Source organism: Cupressus sempervirens, chromosome 7 (genome assembly GCF_028749045.1).
Source record: "Cupressus sempervirens isolate cs-2001-9-10 chromosome 7, ASM2874904v1, whole genome shotgun sequence".
NCBI classification, from domain to species: domain Eukaryota; kingdom Viridiplantae; phylum Streptophyta; class Pinopsida; order Cupressales; family Cupressaceae; genus Cupressus; species Cupressus sempervirens.
This window is the reverse complement of record NC_143124.1, coordinates 735,754,185-735,772,621: the sequence shown is the minus strand read 5'-3', so window position 1 is coordinate 735,772,621 and position 18,437 is coordinate 735,754,185. Positions and strand designations below refer to the sequence as shown.

General features: G+C 35.1%; 1 pseudogene across 1 annotated transcript in view; it reads left to right on the top strand.

The window, feature by feature from the left end:
* Window positions 1-18,437, top strand: part of LOC149549327 (succinate dehydrogenase subunit 5, mitochondrial-like) — a 92,786-nt pseudogene that overhangs the window by 56,927 nt on the left and 17,422 nt on the right. The gene's annotated exons all lie outside the window — the stretch shown is intronic.

The window sequence follows — 18,437 nt, the reverse complement described above, 5'->3', positions numbered from 1 at the left end:
AGTGGCGGTCCCTATATATTAGAAGTTTACCAACAACAAAATAATTTGCTGCATTATGTGTCAAAATTTGTACCACGTTCTCCTCACCCACCTCCTTCAAAACTTTCTCCGTTACCTTGAGAAACATTCAACATTTTTGGTCTTCCCCTGTAACATCTCGGTATCACAACCTTAACAAACAACTCTCATATCATTGAGTACAGTTACTTTTTCATATTCATGAACATGAGAAGGTAGTTATAACAGCTATTTTACATGTTCATATTAAAGAGATTAATGGTTTTAATCAGTTTAATTGAAATATCTTAACTAACAATTGAAGGAGCATTCAACCAACAAATATGACATATAATTGCCCTCGTAACTAATTGTTACTAAATGGAAAGAGAGATTTTCTACTAAGTTCAATTGATCAATACTGAAGAAAAAACTAGTAACCGTCACATGATAATTTCATATTTAACTAAATATGAATAACATTAAAGTAAAATACTGTTATTCGTGAATGACTTAAGAATGTAGATTTGACCTTGCCTTCTCTAACAAGCTATTTTCCATTCCTCTTAAAATGATTAAATATAATCAAATTACATTTCCTGCTCACTTGAAAAACAATTTTAACAACTAGTTTACATAATCAAATGAAAGGGATCAATGGTTACAACAAATTAATTGAATCCTAGTCAATTGAAAAGAGAGTAACAATTTAAATGATATTAACCATCTAAACATACATAAAAGGAAAATACCCATTAAAAGAAGATAACCTGAATGCATATCATGTCTTTGTCTTGTGCAAGCCTTGGCATTTGGTGGAGAGAAGAAGCATCTTCAGGCTTGGGACAGTGGTGAAGGTGTGGAAGAGTTTAGTGCCTCCAAATCAAACCAAACAAAGAAGTCCCGTGCGTCGGGTTGTGTACATGATTATTAGCATCCACTCTGCAACAGATACAAACTTAATTTAGTGAAAGTATGTATGGAGTCTTGTTTTATGTTGTCGATGGAGCTCAATTGGCTTCAAAATGTTTTCACCATGGGGGAAATTGCAAATGGGATCTAGAACTTTTGTTTGAAAGTTATGGTGGAAATCATTAACTATTGCAGGGATACATCATGAGCTAAATGACGTGTGATCTAAAGAGAACCATGTCAAGTGCAAATAATTTCATTGTTTGTTCTCACATTCTCATTTGTCTTGCTAAATATCAATTAACTGAGGCAAGAGTATGAAAGAAGAGAATCAACTCTTGAAAAAAAATAGAGATCCATGAAAAGCCTTGATAGCATGAGAATTCTTATGGAGTTCATCACCCAGTATTGATGCTAGTTAAATATCAACAATTGACATTAAGTAGTTGAGAAAAGGATATGAGCATCAATAATTAATAACAGTCCATAATTAACACACAAATATCTTGATCGAAGTACAATGTACAGGCTAATAGTTGTAAACATTAATACTGATATATAGTTCTCCTTGAATCTATGATAAGTCAACCTTTGGATAACTACGATTAAGAAAAAGGGATTGAACATCAGTCATATTAGGATGATGAACAATCATGAGATGAAGTGATCTGTTTAAGAAATACAAGAGATTTTTAAGAATCAATCAAGACATATTACCAACTTCATAATCAGTAATTGAAGCCAATGACTATACGATGCCATCTAAAGTAACCGCTAGACTAAGGTATTTATTACAAGATTATTGTTCTATATATTGCCAATAACTCATCAAAACTGATTATATAATAAAGTTCTTCACTTAATGGAAGATTTGTCAAAGGTGTTGACGCTTTCAAAAGAAAATTGAACCTCATAAAAGTTTATAATTTGATGCTACACTAAAAGATGCAAAGTTTTGAACTCTTTAAAGAGACACATAAGCATTTGATCTTATGAGCCTAATCTTGGTCTCAACCACATTGCTCGCAAATGGTTAGAGTCCATTACAATGGTGCATAGATGCTTATCACTATACCTGGAGGTGTGGATGGTCCTAGTAGCATTCTTGTTTGTGCCAAGAATTTTGTTATCAATAAGGACCAAGGGCACATAGATGTTCGTACAGTTATTCCAAGGAGAGTAGATATACCAATTGATTGTATTTGCCTTTCTATCACTGCTATAGTCAGATTATGATGCAGGTAATGGAAGGGTCATCATTTTTTGTGACTCTGATGCTGAGTTAACTCATGTACGAAAGAATAGAAATTTGAACTCATATTATCTATAGGAAGGGATCCATAAACATATTAAGGTTCTAATAGTGAGCAACACTATCCAAGGAGTGTGAGATGAATTGTCGTCAAATGTGGTAAAATGGAAGAATAACTTTCCAAGTGATGCTATGATTTCAGAGGGATAGAGAAATACTTGCTCTTGTAATTATGGTTGGTGGTTGTGAGGCCATACATCTTTGATTGTGGCTATATGAAAAAGTAACTAGAAAACTATAATAGGCAGAAGACTATAATTCATATGGTGAAATTCCATAAAGACACATCATATTGCCCTGACGCTGAGTTGGTGTCACATCAGTTCTTCAAAGAGGAAGAATTAACTTTCAGAGGGAGATTAACAAATTCATCACATACAACCTTAGATGAGGAGGTTAGAAAATTGTTATCAATTCTGAAGTAGTTTGTCAGTTCATTAGAGGCAACCTTGGACAAAGAAAGGGAGCAGATAGAAGATATGCTTCAGTTGAACATTGGATGATCTTGGTTGTATTGATTCAGATGGAGTAGACCATGTTGTGATGGATTCTCCAGTGATCAGAAACTATAGTAGTTAAAGAACTATGATTCATGGGATAAAGTTTCATGTACGTAGGCTGGAAGGCCTTATTCTATCAGGATACTTGTTGAACTAGGGAAGCATGACACGACTTATTGCCAAGAGGTTAGAGGATGATTCAGAGGGAGTCCCTACACTTCATCCGAGACAACCTTGTACTAAGAGGTCAGAAAAGTTGATATCATACTTAGAGGGAGTTTTGACACTTTATTAAACCTTGACAAGGAGGTCAAAAGATTAGTGTTTCTTCGTGATGAAGAAGTCAATCCCTTGTAAGAAATTCTTGTCTAGGAGAGATAAGTTTGAGGTGAAAACCTTATTTTATGACATGGTTCATGGTGGATGTCATCACAACCACATGACAGTAGTCGTGGTGACTTAATGTAAACTTTTGATTTCATATGTGTTTGGGCCTGCCCTTGTGTACATTACTAAAATGTAATGATCTTTCTGGTAATATACACTTGTATTTAACATTGTAAGGTGACAACTTTATGATGTTCACTATCATGACAATATCATGCTGACTTGATATTCATGGAAATGTCTTGATAATTAATATCTCTTGGTCTTATTGATAGATATCATGCTGACTTGATATCAGTTTTGTATCAATATGTTGTTAATGAGGTAATCATGGTGGATATTATGTGACGTAATATCCATGGACATGCCATGATATGTTATGGTAGATATCATGCGACGTGATGTCTGTGCACATATCATCACTAGGATATACAAATGTCATGTGACTTGATGTTTTCTATACTCCTTGATATCACGAGTTAGGTGATATCTAAACTAGTTCATACTTAGTTATCTTCCCTAGCTAAGGAGTGTTAAAGATATGATAGCATTGGTCAGTATTCAAGGACAAACTTGGCATCTGTATGCATATGTGTGTGCATGTATGTATACCAGTTCACCATGTGAACTGATATACATGCATACACACACATCTACATAGACAAAAATATTAACCTTGCCATTATCATCAAGACAATCCTTGCAATTGACCAAATTATCCATATGAAACTAAGTCTGAAATCTGAAGCATTCAGATTATATATTCTCTTGGATTGAGTATAATGTACTTATTGATAATCAATCAAGTATATGGACCGAGTTTATGACCATTACTTAATCTAGATTGAAGGTTGTTAATGATTGGTTTAATCTAATCATACCTGATTAGGATCACATCCTTTAATAAAACTCTTAATATATATGATCGTGTCCCTTCACGAAGAGACTTGTTGTGAATAGACTTGACCCTTTATGTGATATCCCTTGGAGCAAATATAAATAGGGATCTAATCAAGAGATATAATCATCGAAATCAATAAATGAATACAGCTCTTCAGATCAGGACTGCAGTATAATAATCAGATCACATACCAATTAGGCAGCACAATTACATTTGCAGCGATCCTCTAATCTCAACATGGCACGAGGGTTATAAAGAAAACAAAAAGTCAACGACAATACTTGGCAACATCTTTTTAAAATGAAAAGGGCCATCGAAGGTTATAAGGCCAGATGAAGAAATTAGAAAGATATGGCCGCTCAAATAAATGTTAAGCTATTGCCAGGGGTAATAATAACTCATACTAATTTTTCAATATAAAAATATCATACTATACCTACATATACTTTTTTATGTATATACACACACGTATATATATATGCGTGATATTTCAACAACGTTTCTAATGTTTACGTCATATATTAAGTGGATGTATACGTACGTCTCATTCGAATTTACACATACATACTTATATGTGCATATACATATGCAAGCATATGTAGATATTATGGTACCGTTATATTAAGGCATGACAAATATCACCAGAATCTCAAAGATCGATCCAATTTATAAAGGTAACACATTAGCTCTTAGTTTAATTAATGCTCGGTGATTTTCATTTTATTATTTTAACGATATACACATATTGACCTAGTTAGCTCATGGTCATCCAAGTATACTCTTGCTTGCTTAGCCGTTTATCCTTAGGCATTGTGGTTTAGGACTCATACTTATCTGCCCAATGATAGGTAGTGCCCACATGCCCAATTCCTTCTCTGCCAATGCTTCCCCCCTTCTCCGTGTTTCTACAAGTGAAAATTTATCATGGTAACAACATATTGTTCATCATTTTACGAAGTCAATTATCATAGCATATGATCATATTAGCCATCCATTTCCAATTCATATATCGTCATAACGATTGACCAATATTTTATTTTCCCATGAAATCATAATGAATAACCAACACTTCATTTTCACATGAAACCATAAGGAATAACTAATCAAACCAATATTTCAACTTCACATGAAGCCTCGACGACTACAACAGAACATTTAAAATTGAGTCAAAAATTGGGATATAACATACCCTTCCCCATGTGTTTCAAATTGGAATGAGCTGAATCAAAATCTAACCCATGATCAAAATCAAGGTCTATCACTCCCTTATGTCGATACTTTCAGAAAAATGCTTACATCATACCTTAAAATCAAAAGTGAAATACAAATATACCTATGTTTACTTTACCATACCTATGCTCACTTCAGCATCACTTTGAATTGATCATATTTTAGGACATTCTATTTCATATTCATGTTACACTCATGGAGACACTTACAATAATTTTAGTTCAATTCTCATACCAATAGTTTGTGTAAGAGAATCTTTTTTATTTTTCAATGTTCAATATTCAAGAGCAAAGATAATCATTAAAAAACTTGCAATTCCTTAACTAGCATGCTCTAGATCAGAACTTGATCGTAAGTAAATAAATCACTCATTCATACCATCTAATATATGGTACTCATTAAATGACTACAATCATCCTTGTAGGCTCACAAATCACCTGAAAGGGTTAGTGGATCCATGTTTCCATATATGTGACCTTGGCCTTCATGCCCATCTTATCACAATAATATTTCAATAGAAATTTTTAAAATCAGTTCATGATAGAAATATATTTCATCTATAAGACAATATATATCTTACAAGTCTTTGATCTTGATATGATTTAGCATTCACATTTCATTAGTGTATTACAAGTGTGCTCAATGTAAACATAAGTATCCCAATACATCATGATAATTCATATGATATTGATGCAGCATGTGTATTATGCAATCTATATCAATGCATCCAAAAATATAACCATATTATACTATGAAAGATCATAATATACCCAATCAAGACCATTGAGGTCGTAATAAACATGTTGCCACACTATCTACATCCCAGTCTCCTAAGGCATTGGATTGCATGTGCTCATGCAAATCCTGAGATGGGAGTGTGGCCCAGACGCTTGTGTGTTGTATCCGCAAAACATTCCAATTGTGGCTCAGACCCTAGGTCTGATCTTTCTACAAAACTTTATATTTCCTTGGGATTCCACCAATAGAAATCCCAACCATAGGGTGGTTAGCTCCACTTGCTTATCCACAGTCAAATTGACAATAATAATGCTTTGATTAGAACAGGTTTCATGCAATATCTCATATATAATCACTAGTGTGCTAGTAATATAAAAAGGTTCATAGAGTTGAATTTACACAAATTTCACCTTCCCATGAAGGTCCATCAACTCATATCATATATCTTGTTTATTTCATATATTGCATTTCCAATCTACGCACTGATGTGCATATGAATTTAGCTTGATTTTTTTTTTGGAATTTGGGACATATTCAAATATTTAGTTGCAATAAAAATATTTGTAAGTTCTTCGTAATCCATTCGCTTAACATTCAATCAAGTTCCAATTTGAAAAACATCACCTGTAAAGCTGATAAATCATAAGCATTTGAAATAGGTTAAGCACATGTGCCATCTAACATAGGGTTCTCATCGGGTAGGTAGATCATCTAGGCATGCTCGCCAATCACCTATAAATATTAGGGAACCAACTTTTCCCCTTTATTTGACCTAGGCTCTCATGCCCATCTCGTCACCACAATGTTTCAAAGAAAAATTTAAGACAAGCAAAGTTGTATCCTATCATAAACAAGCATTGATTGTTTCATCTATGCAAGTGTGCTTGCTCCATATAGGAGCACAAAATGTGAGGAATGGCCTTCTTGCCAATTGATCATCATCAGAAGAGAACATTAGTTTACATATAGGCACCCCTAGCCACTTCAAGATCAAAGAAATCTTAAAATCATGGTTCACAATTTTGAATTCAAGTCCAATAATGAATAACAAAATCTTAACATATGAACTTGAATGTAATTGCATAAAGTATGATGCTGAAAACAGAGATAAACATTCAACTGAAAGAAATAACTAGTTACTAACAAGGTTTAGATCACATCGAATGAAGGGAAGTAGGACCTGGTATGTATTGTGCAAGTCTAGGCATCTGGACCTAGTGTAATCCTCACTCATTTTCTACTGAGAATGATGCTCCCTACCCGGGATAAGGCACATGTACACCATTTGGTCCTGCCACCTGAGCATCCTGGTGTTAGAGTGTCGGCTAGGTAGTCAGCTAGGCTATGGATACCTTCCATCAACCTATCTACCAAATGCTAGCAACCCTGATCTCTAGTGATCACAGCAGCAATCATGCCACTACACCTACCTTGGCCAAGAATTTCCAATGGAAATTACCTGCCTCATTACCCACTGCTCGACTTGACAGATAGAGTATATTCCTAATTATGTTATTTTTCATAGTTCTGATTCATCTTTTTAATTTTTTGCAGGTTTATTCATCTGTCGAGTTCATATGGACTGCACCACTCATCTGAGCCCTTCTTGGCTATCTTGGATAATCTTTGGTGTGATTTCTAGTTTACATTATAAAACATTTAGTTGTGTAAGATAAATACTCATCCCGTCTCATTCAACATTACATTCTCAACTTTCTTGAAATAGTGCTAGGCCCAAGGTTCAGTGTCGAACCCAGAGCTTTGATACCATATGTAACATCTCGTTTTGATACCATATGTAACATCCCATTTTCCCAGCCTTAACTAACAACTCTCATATGATTGAGTACAGTTACTTTTTCATATTTATGACCATGAGAAGGCACTTATAGTAGCTATTTACATGTTCATATGAAAGAGATAAATGGTTATAATCAATTTAATTGAAATATCTTGACTAAAAATTGAAGGAGCATTCAACCAACAAATATGACATGTATAATTTCCATCGTAACTAACCCTTACTAAATGGAATGAGAGATTTTCTACTAAGTTCAACTGATCAATACTGAAGAAAAAATTTGTAACTGTCACATGATAATTTCATATTTAACTAAACATGAATAACATGAAAGTAAAATACCGTTATTCGTGAATGACTGAAGAATGTAGATCTTGACCCCCCCTTCTATAACAAGCTATTTTCCATTCCTCTTAAAATGATTAAATATAATCAAATCACATATCTTGCTCACTTGAAAAACAGTTATAACAACTACTTTACATAATCAAATGAAAGGGATCAACAGTTACAATAGATTAATTGAATCCTAGTCAATTGAAAAGAGAGTAACTGTTTAAATGATATTAACCATCTAAACATACATAAAAGGAAAATACTCGTTAAAAGAAGATAACCTGATTGCAGATCATGTCTCTGTCTTGTGCAAGCCTTCGCATCTGGTGAAGAGGAGAAGCATCCTCAGGGGCTTAACCTCCCAACTGCGGACCCTTAAGTATCCCCATACAATCTCTATTGAGAAAGGCCCTCCCTACCCAGAATTAGGTTTGGGACACCACTGTTCAACCATTGAGCACCTTGGTGTTAGAGTATCAACCCACCGCTCGACTAGACAACAAGACTTATACAACGGGCTACCATGACATGACTCAGTTTTAAAATACTTTATTACTTGCTTATTTGTTACTGATTTTCTTTCTCTTATCATGCAAGGATAACCCATGGTTCAATGTTATTCAATTCGCACCCTTCATCTTGACCATGTTGGTCTTCTTGGATGAATTTCCAGGGTGATTGCATGAGCATTATATAATAACTGCCATTACATTCTGCCCAACTTGGGCCTATGGCATAGTAAAAGATGCATATTACTTTGTAAAAATTACTTGCTGGCTCTTCTTGAGAGTGTTGTCGCTTATCTCAAAGGCATATGAGAGATGCCATTGTATAAGCTTGCATGGAAAGGAATTATTTTTAAACAAATTTTGATAAAGATCACAAAGAAATAATATTCCTTAATTCTTATGTTTGAACTCATCCAGTCATGAGTAAGCAAATGGATTCATTTCAGAGTTTGACTTTCTTTTTGTGTTAATATTATTCTCCTTTACCAACTGAGAATTTAGAAGCTCATGTATCGAATTGAGAGAAACAAAGTATTAGAAAGAAAAATGCATGACTTGAATAAGTATTGTCTCCTCATGGTAGAGGAATGCTGCGATGTCTGGCTTTTAGCACTTGCAGAGAGTAAGACAGACAAGGATCATATACTTGTGGAGTCCCAACTTGGCTCACGAAACAATGTATAGATTTCACTCACAAGATATACGTTGTTGTAGATAGCGATTCCTTGCAAAAATATAAACTATGCAGTAAACTGGATGTATGCAATTGCGTTTGTGAACAAAGATCTTTTGAGGGTGCGAAATGCAGAGCTAAGCAATTGTATGGAGAAATGTGATTTCAGAGTAACAGGTGACTTTGCAAAAATGTATAATAGTTTGCCCCAGATGAAACAAGATCATCGTGTATATGATGCGCTCCCTTGCATGCTTGGTTACGAGCAAGAACAAGATGGAAAGTGGCACAAGGGTTATACAAAAAATAGAGTCATCAGCAATACTTGGCAACATCTTTTTAAAATGAAAAAGGCTGTCAAAGGTTATAAGGCTCGATGAAGAAATTATAAAGATATGGCCGCTCAAGTAATTGTTAAACTATTGCCAAGGTAATAATGAATGCTAACTGTTCAATATAAAAATATCATACTATACCTACGTATACCTGTGCATGTACATACAAATGTATATATATGTGTGTGTGTGTTATTTCAACAACGTATCTAATGTATACGTCATATATTAGGTGGGTGTATATATATGGCTTATTTGAATTTACGCATACATACATATATGTGCATATACATATGCAAGCGAGTGTGGATATTATGGTACCGTTATATTAAGACATGGTAGATATCACAGGGAGCTCGGAGATCAATCCAATTTATAAAGGTAGCACATTAGTTCTTAGTTAAATAAACGCTTAGTGATTTTTCTTTTATTATTTTAATGATATACACATATTGACCTGGTTAGCTAATGGTCTTCCAAGTATACTCTTGCTTGCCTAACGTTCATCCTTAGCTATGGTGGTTTAAGACTTATAACTATTTGCCCAATTATAGGTGGTGCCCCTGTGCCCAATTCCTTATTTGGCAATGCTTCCCCCCTTTGTCATGTTTTTGCAAGTAATTTTTTTAGCATAGTAGCAACATATTGCTCATCATTTAATGAAGTCGAAATTATTATAGCATATGATCATATTAGCTATCTCCATTTCCAATTCATATAGCGTCATAATGATTGAACAATATTTCATTTTCCCATGAAATCACAACGAATAACCAACACTTCATTTTCACATGAAACCATAACCAATAACTAACTTAACAAATCCTTGAACTTCTCATGAAGCCTTAATAGCTACAAAGGAGCGTTATAAAATTGAGCCAAAATTTGGGATGTAACATCCTCGAGGCATCAATTGATTTCAAAAACACTGTGTAACCTAAGAAAAAATAAAGAAATTTAGTTCAATAACAATGATCAATCAATTTACTACTAACTTACTAACTTCTAACTTTCTAAGTACAATATTGAATTATGTGATGAGGAGACAAGAAAATTCAGCAGCGTTCTATTTCTTCTATCTGTCCAACCATCGGTCATGATGGCGCAACCCTTTGCGGCCCATACTTTACGTTGCTCCTCAATTTCAACTTTTACATCAGCATTTCGATGAGCCAAAATATGACGTTTTAGCTCCTCATCATTAGGGGCTTTGAACCCCGGACCACAAACAATAGCCAACATCTATGGCAATTTTCCAATAAGGAGACTTAAAACAAATTAAATGAACCAATTATTTTATAAGTATATTTACTAAATTTCCAAAAAGAGAAGTAAGACATACAAATTCTTGAGTTTTGAAAGCAAGAGAAGACATACAAATAAAAAATTAAAATAATAAGTACCTTGTTGCATTAAATGGAAGGTTGTTGTAGAAGAAGAAATCTCCAAATGCCAATTTTTCTTGCATGCTTCTCCTTATTCCAAGCGATGCTCTCAAGTGATGGTTGTGCATTTGGAGTTGTGCATGGAACAAAGATGGAATCAAGTGAGGATCTTTGCTTACGCACCTGAGGCCCAATGCTCACACTTTGAGATGCAGTAGTACTAGAAGGTGGAATTGGAGGGTGACCATGTCCATGATAGCTTGAAGAGCCCTCTACACTGCTAATTCTAGCTAATTATGTCATCTCTTGTTACTTTTTTTAAAATTCTTTGTTCTCTAGAGATTCTCTAAGAGACCTTGCATTCATGCATAACATCTTGGGGGACTGCCTTGCATGCTTTGATATCACGCCTTGGTATATGTGCAAGGTGATATTTCAATCTATTAGTGCCTCCCCCATTAATGGTACCATATGATGCCAACATGTCACAACTCCTTTTCTATGGCCACAAATGACATGTTTCCAAGCCCTATCCCTTGCTACTGTAGTAGGGTCAGCATCAAGGTTAGTTTTAGGCCTAGTTCCACTACCCTCAAGTTGAGACATGATGTTACTGCTGCAATATACTAGAAAAAAATAAATAAGCATCTAGAATGTAGAAAATCTAATTTACAAATATTAGGGCTGCTTACTTTTCATGTTTTTCATCAGCATAAAATGGAACAAATCTAAAGAGTCCAAACAAATGCAAATAAAAAAAGATTCATGAATGTAAAAGAAATTTGCAAAACAACAACAAAAAATGTATCTTACATCTTCAAATTTGCTCTAGAAATGGAAATGTAACCCAAGTTTTAAGAAGCCTCTTCCAAATGCTTCTTTTAACTCCTCTCAATGCTTAAATGTAATCTACAAAGTGGCACAAACAATCAATAACCGATAGATGAGAGTCAACCGATTTGCTAATCTATCTCCCAAAACCCCAATTGTCTTCCCTCAACTCTTCTTTCTCTTTTCTTTGTGTTAGCAAGTGATCGAATGACTTTTTTAGGTCTTATTCATGCTTTAAAAACCAAAAAAAGCCAAAAAAAAGAAACATTATAAAAATATTTTATTGCACTTTTGGATGCTGCCTGCCAGCTGAGGCAACTTGATGAGACTCAGCGAGTCAGCTAGGCCTCGGTTAGGCCTCAACCAAGTACTAGTCTTGAGGCAATTTGCCTCGTTTTCCCCAACTCGCCTCGGGACTCGCCAAGTCCTATAATGCTGGTCTTGATCCAGGAACATACAACAGGTGGGTAGAGGTTAGAAATGGCCTTTTGGAATAATTGTCGTCTTTTTAAAGAACTAGGTTTTGAGTTATGTTTTTGAATTCCAAAAGTCACAACCTTAATTGTGAGATGTGAAATCATATTTTGTATTTCATAACTAATATTGCCATTTTCTTTTTTTAACCCGAATTTACTATACACCATTCACCAATTTGCATCCGTTCTTCACACTTCACAACCTCCTTATGTTCACAACTCACAACCCTCTTGACATTCAATTTTCACAACTCACAACTCCTAACATTCAATTTTTACAGCTCACAACTCATAACCTCCTGTTGTGAGTTGTCAGATTGATTTTTCTCATTCACCTACGTACATTTTTTGTTTTGCATTATGAATTTCCCCTTTTTTGGAAGTCATAAGTAAACTTAGAAAATCATAAATTATTTATGACTTGTAGTTCTTAGAAGTGAATATATTGATTTTGATTTTATTTTTCACTTATTTTTTCCCCGTTGCAGAGATTTTATCACCACTTCTGATTGGGAGGGATTTGAACTTGAAAATTTGACCAGACATCAAAGGGGAGGTGACCACAACCCATAAATATTTATTCATGCTAGAGCATCAAGAATGAAAATTTGATATTTTTAAATATATTCTAATAAAATGGAAGTATTAAATGATGAAGTGGGTTTTTTGTGAGATTAACCACATAGCTCAAAATAATACTAAAGACATGTATATGACAGTTTCCCTTGATGCCTTATAATTTTCAAAATTTAATCTTTTTCACGTTTTGATAGAACTCAGAAATGATGGCTTTCAATTGAAAACTACAATTTTATACATCTTAAAAGCTTTTGAAGATAGTGAATGTCAAAAATTTGAGTGTTTCACTAGTGCTTCATCTTTGTGAGCACCGATGCTACACCTTTGCAAGCATCACCTAGGTCCAATGAGTGCTAAGTGTTCCATTCATTCTCATGAGAGATGGGTTCGTGTGAACCATTACTCATGAAATATGGGTCAATGAGTTTGAATCAAAAACTACATAGTTGAATCCCATTTGCAATATCACAATTTGACTTGCTGTGGAAAAATATCTCTTACTCATCAATTGATGAGCTTAAGGGGCTTTCTAATGAATGGTTCATACGATGCAACAATTGGTGAAGGTTTTGCAAATGGAGTTGCAGGCAGAGTGGGTTTAACCATGGAGGAAACTTCGGGGTTAAGCGTGCTCAAGTTGGAGTAGTACTGGGATGGGTGACCTCTTGCAAAGTCTTAGTGCTACATCTTTGTGAGCAGCATCACTTAGATCCAATGAGTGCTAAGTGTTCCATTCATTCTCATGAGAGATGAGTTCGTGTGAACCACTACTCATGAAATATGGGTTAATGAGTTTGACTCAAAAACTACATATTTGAATCTTGATTGCAATATCACAACTTGACTTGCTGTGGAAAAATATCGTCTACTTATCAATAACATAACTGTTAAATTTTAACAGTCTAGGTAGAGGAGTCATGACCTTCATAGTGTGCAAGGCGTGGAGGCCATGAATCCTCTACTATGGACAACAATCAACACAAAATGTCAAAAAAAACCCTGTCAAAATATAAACACAGTAAAAATAATGTCCTAGATTCTTAAATAATGAAAAACATAGTGATATAAGCATTCAAACATGCTTGGAAATGGCGTGCAGGGTGTTTAAACTGATCTGGAAATGGCATCCAAATCCAAAAAGCATCCAAGTCACAAGCAATAGAATGACCAAATCGTAGGCAACAAAATGTCCATCACAAGCAACAAAATCTCCAAATCACAGGAAAAAGAATCTCCAATTTGCTGGAAATAGGGCAGCTGCAACTCTGTCTTTTCTTTTAGGAAATAAAATCTTCGTCGCTGCGTTTAGGAATGAACAAAAATGTTCATTGTTTGTCGTAGCTACATTTAGGAATGAATAGAAATGTTTATCGTAGCTTCCTTGAGGAAGGAACAAAATTTAAAAATGTTTATATTAAGTTTCCAATGTCTGTGCCTTGTAAAATAAAATGACTCAAGTCATTTAAAATATCCCTGCTAAAAAAACATTAAAATGAGGGTCAAAACCATAAAATGACTTAATGTTATATTTTAAATTTGGTTTTTAATCAAGAGACGTGTGGGAAACTTCATTTTTTGGAATCAAGGACTTAGATTCTTCGGAAGACTTTGTCATGAAGTCTCCAGCCATTTTTAAGACATTGAAGATGCGAAATGACTCTAAGATGCATCTTCGTCTCTGTGACGCGTCTAGAGGGGGGAGACGGGTTTCTCGGTAACACTGGTTATAAGAAGAGGATACAAATCCTAGAGTTAAGAGCAGGCATAAAAGTAGGATGTAAAAGAGGTTTATGGGGAAATGAAAAGGGCCTACATAAGTAGACCGTTGAAGCATAGAGCAGATCTAGAGCAATCCTAGAATAGAGAGATATGAAGAGCATTCAAAATTTGCTTTGAAGCATATCAAAACAGATCTATGGAACATATTGAGCAAATGTTTGAAGTATATCGAAGCAAATTTATGACACATTTATGAGCAAATGGAAGTAAAAAGGTGGGATTAGGACCACTTTTGGGCTCTGAATGGCATATGATTATCACGATGGGGTTTGGTCCACTTTCTGGCTAGACATGACTCATAAGTAGCAAGATTGGGTTAGGCCAACTTTTTGGCTCTGAATGGCTCATGAGCAAGATGTGGTTAGTCCCATTTTCTTGCCCAAAAATGGATTTTTAACAAAAAGATGGGGTTAGGCCTACTTTCTAGCTCAAAATGGATTTTGAGCAGAAAGATGGGGTTAGGCCCTCTTTCTGGCTTGAAATGGATATTGAGTAGAAAGATGGGGTTAGGTCCACTTTTTGGCTCGACTGAGTATGGGTAACAAGATTGGGGTTTGGCCCACTTGAGCAAAAACATGGGGCTAGGTCCATATTCTAGCTTGAATTGGATTATGAGCAACACGATTAGGTTGGGCCTACTTTTTGGCTTGGAATGGATTATGAGCAGAAAGATGGGGTTAGGCCCATTTTCTAGCTCAAAATAGATTATGAGCAACAAGATCAGGGTTAGGTCCACTCTTTTGGCTCAAGTTAGATTATGAGAAGTGAGATTGGGGTTAGGCCTACTTTCTGGCTTGAAAAAAGAAGGCATTTAACAATATGTGCTTATTTAGATGCTTTGTGTCTGCAAATATATGTATACTTACTCATTTTGTGTATGCTTTGTGTCTGTATATAATATATATTCATACGTAACTTTGTATATTCATATGTATACTATGTATTTTTATATGGATGCTCCATGTTTCGTTCATAGCTGATGTGTATCTTTGAGGAAGCATTCTAGTTTATGATTTCTCAAGGACAAGCAATCTTGGGCAAGGTGGACTCTCATGTTCCCTTCTTGAAATAAGATTTAATAGTAAACAATAATAACTAAATATAAAAGAAAAAAATTAAAAAAAACCAAAAATTTAGTTAAGTTAAACGAATGGTCAAAAGGCTTGAATTTTTAAGTTGTCTCCCACAAACATGAGATATAAAAGGGAGAGAAAAGAGCTTCATTTGGGGAGATTGGATAGATGGAGGAAGGAAGAAAGAATGGAGAAAAGGAATTAAGGAAGCATTAATGGAAGATTTTGACCCTTTTGAAGGGTGGTAATTGTGAAAGGTTGTGACCATTATGAAGAGGTTTGACTCCCGCTCACATTATTGGATACAAAGGGAAGATGGTTTCATTTGAGGAGGGGATAAAAAAGGGGAGATCAATTTGGGAAATAATATGTAATTCTCAAAGGCAACAGTGAAAAGTGGGGCTCAATTCTTATGAAAGGTGGTGACCCTTCCACCAGTAAGGTATATAGGAGAATTCATTCGAAGCATTGAAGAGGAGATTACAAATGAAGTCTGGTCAAAGGAAGACGTAGAGCAGAATAGAACAGCAAATATGAATTGGCATGTTTCCTTTAAACATCAAGGAAAGGCATTGAACAAAACAAGAATAAATTGATCTAGGAGATATGATCTAAGTAAGAAATATTCAGGCCATACAGCCGATTAAGAAATCTACAAGTACTTGGGTTAATCCTAATTTGGGACATTATAATCCATCTTGAATTGTATTGAAAGGTGAGACTTCAATTCGCAAATCATGTTCTTACATTATTGGAGAACAATATATCATCAACAAGCAATTGGCATAACAAGTAAAATACCAATGTTAATCTTACAATAGATACAATGATCCGATCTGTGTCTAAGGAACCCCGATCCCAAAAGTTTCAAGCTTTTGGTACCATATCTTTGGTGATTGTTTAAGACTTTACAAACCAACTTTCATTTACCTCTTTCAATGTAGGGCTCTATCTATGTCATGTAAATTTCTTCTTCCAAATCATCATGAAGGGAATTTGTCTTTACATCCATCTGTTTAAGTTGAAGATCAGAAGTTGTTGCAAGAGATAATAATAACTAAATGGTTGTGAACTTAGCAACTAGAGAAAAATATTACCATTAAAAAAATCTGTCAACCTTGGAATATCCCTTCGTTACTAATCTCGCCTTCCATAGCTTAACATTGTCATTGAATATATCTTTGTTTTGAACACCCATTTGTATCCAGTGGGTTTCTGTCCATCAAATAATATACTACATCCCATGTGCCATTTCTTGAATGCAACCATATTCTTATTGATGACCACTCTTCAGAATTGCATCATCCATACCTAGAGTCTCCTCTTCACAGTCTTAGGTTAATCATTGTTGGTAATTGTTGTCATTTGGATTTGCACCTTTGTTGAACTTGTTTGATAATCCGATGACATAATGGGAATGATCTTAATATTGGTCCCTTGCAGTTGCATCAGACCTCTAGATAGGGTTGGCTCCTTTGTAAAGCTAGATGCAATTTGTTGCTCCGACTCAACATAGATTAAAGCTGAAAGCTAATCCTATTCTACCGATATGCTAGGAAAAGGGGATAGAAGGAAGACAGAAAAGGAAAAGAGGTGATGTGCTTGGATTTAAATGAGTTTCCTTATCACCCATAACAAATAAGAAAAAGAAAACCACCTAAATTCATATAGATCGCTTATAGCAGCCCTTACAGACGGACATGGGCTTCAGCCGTCACTAAAAGGAAAGAGTATATCCACAAAGTTTCTACAAATCACTATTGCATAGCATGCATATCCAGAAACGTTGTAAATCCATTCAAATATGAAGGTAAAAAGAGGTTACACAACATACAAATAGTGAGAGGAGGTAAAAACAAGGTAAATTGTATTGATTCAGAGGTATTAGCCTGTTTATAGCAGCAAAGTTGCAGATGGTGCAAGTCTCTGAAGAGAAGTTGTGAAGGAATCTTTTTAATAAATAAAAATGAATCTAATTGATATCCCCTCAAAGGAAGGCGTACAAGTTGTCAAAAGGGCATGGTGTGGAAGGAAACTCTGACCACAACTTTTTCTTAATGCTTTGCAAGAATGTGTCCTAAATCTGATTTGTGTGACTAGGAGGCGTGAAAGAACTATCTCCAACCCCAAAGATTCCTGAGCATTAATGATTTGAAGGTTTGAGCGTGAAAAGAAAAGAAAAGTCACAAAAACTACTACAAAATGTGACCTACATTACTATGTGCCAAAATGCATTTGAAGTTTCTTGAGGTCTTGCAAATCAAAATCTTGTAGTTGCAAGTAATGCAAGAAAGTTAACATCATTGTAAAATGGTAGGTGGAAGAAAAAACGTCTTCTGGAGCAGCCTCATTGCTCTTGGCAAGTATCTAGCCATTGCTTACTTGTTTGACCATGGGACCTAGGGAAGGAACATAAAAATTTCTAGAGGACAAAAATCTTAATCCTACATTTGTTGGACCATTAGGCTGACAGGATTCCTTTGATTTGCATAACTGCCAGACTGAACGTATGGGCACGTCCATCTCTGATATGTCGATGAAGCACTGATCCATTGGACATCAGGCAATTGAGTGATTGTCCAACTTCTTGCCATGAAAAGCGGCATGGGATATTTTGAGACTCATAAGGGACAACAATGTCTGACAATAACCAGAATATAGATATGGCAGCAAATGGAAAGAA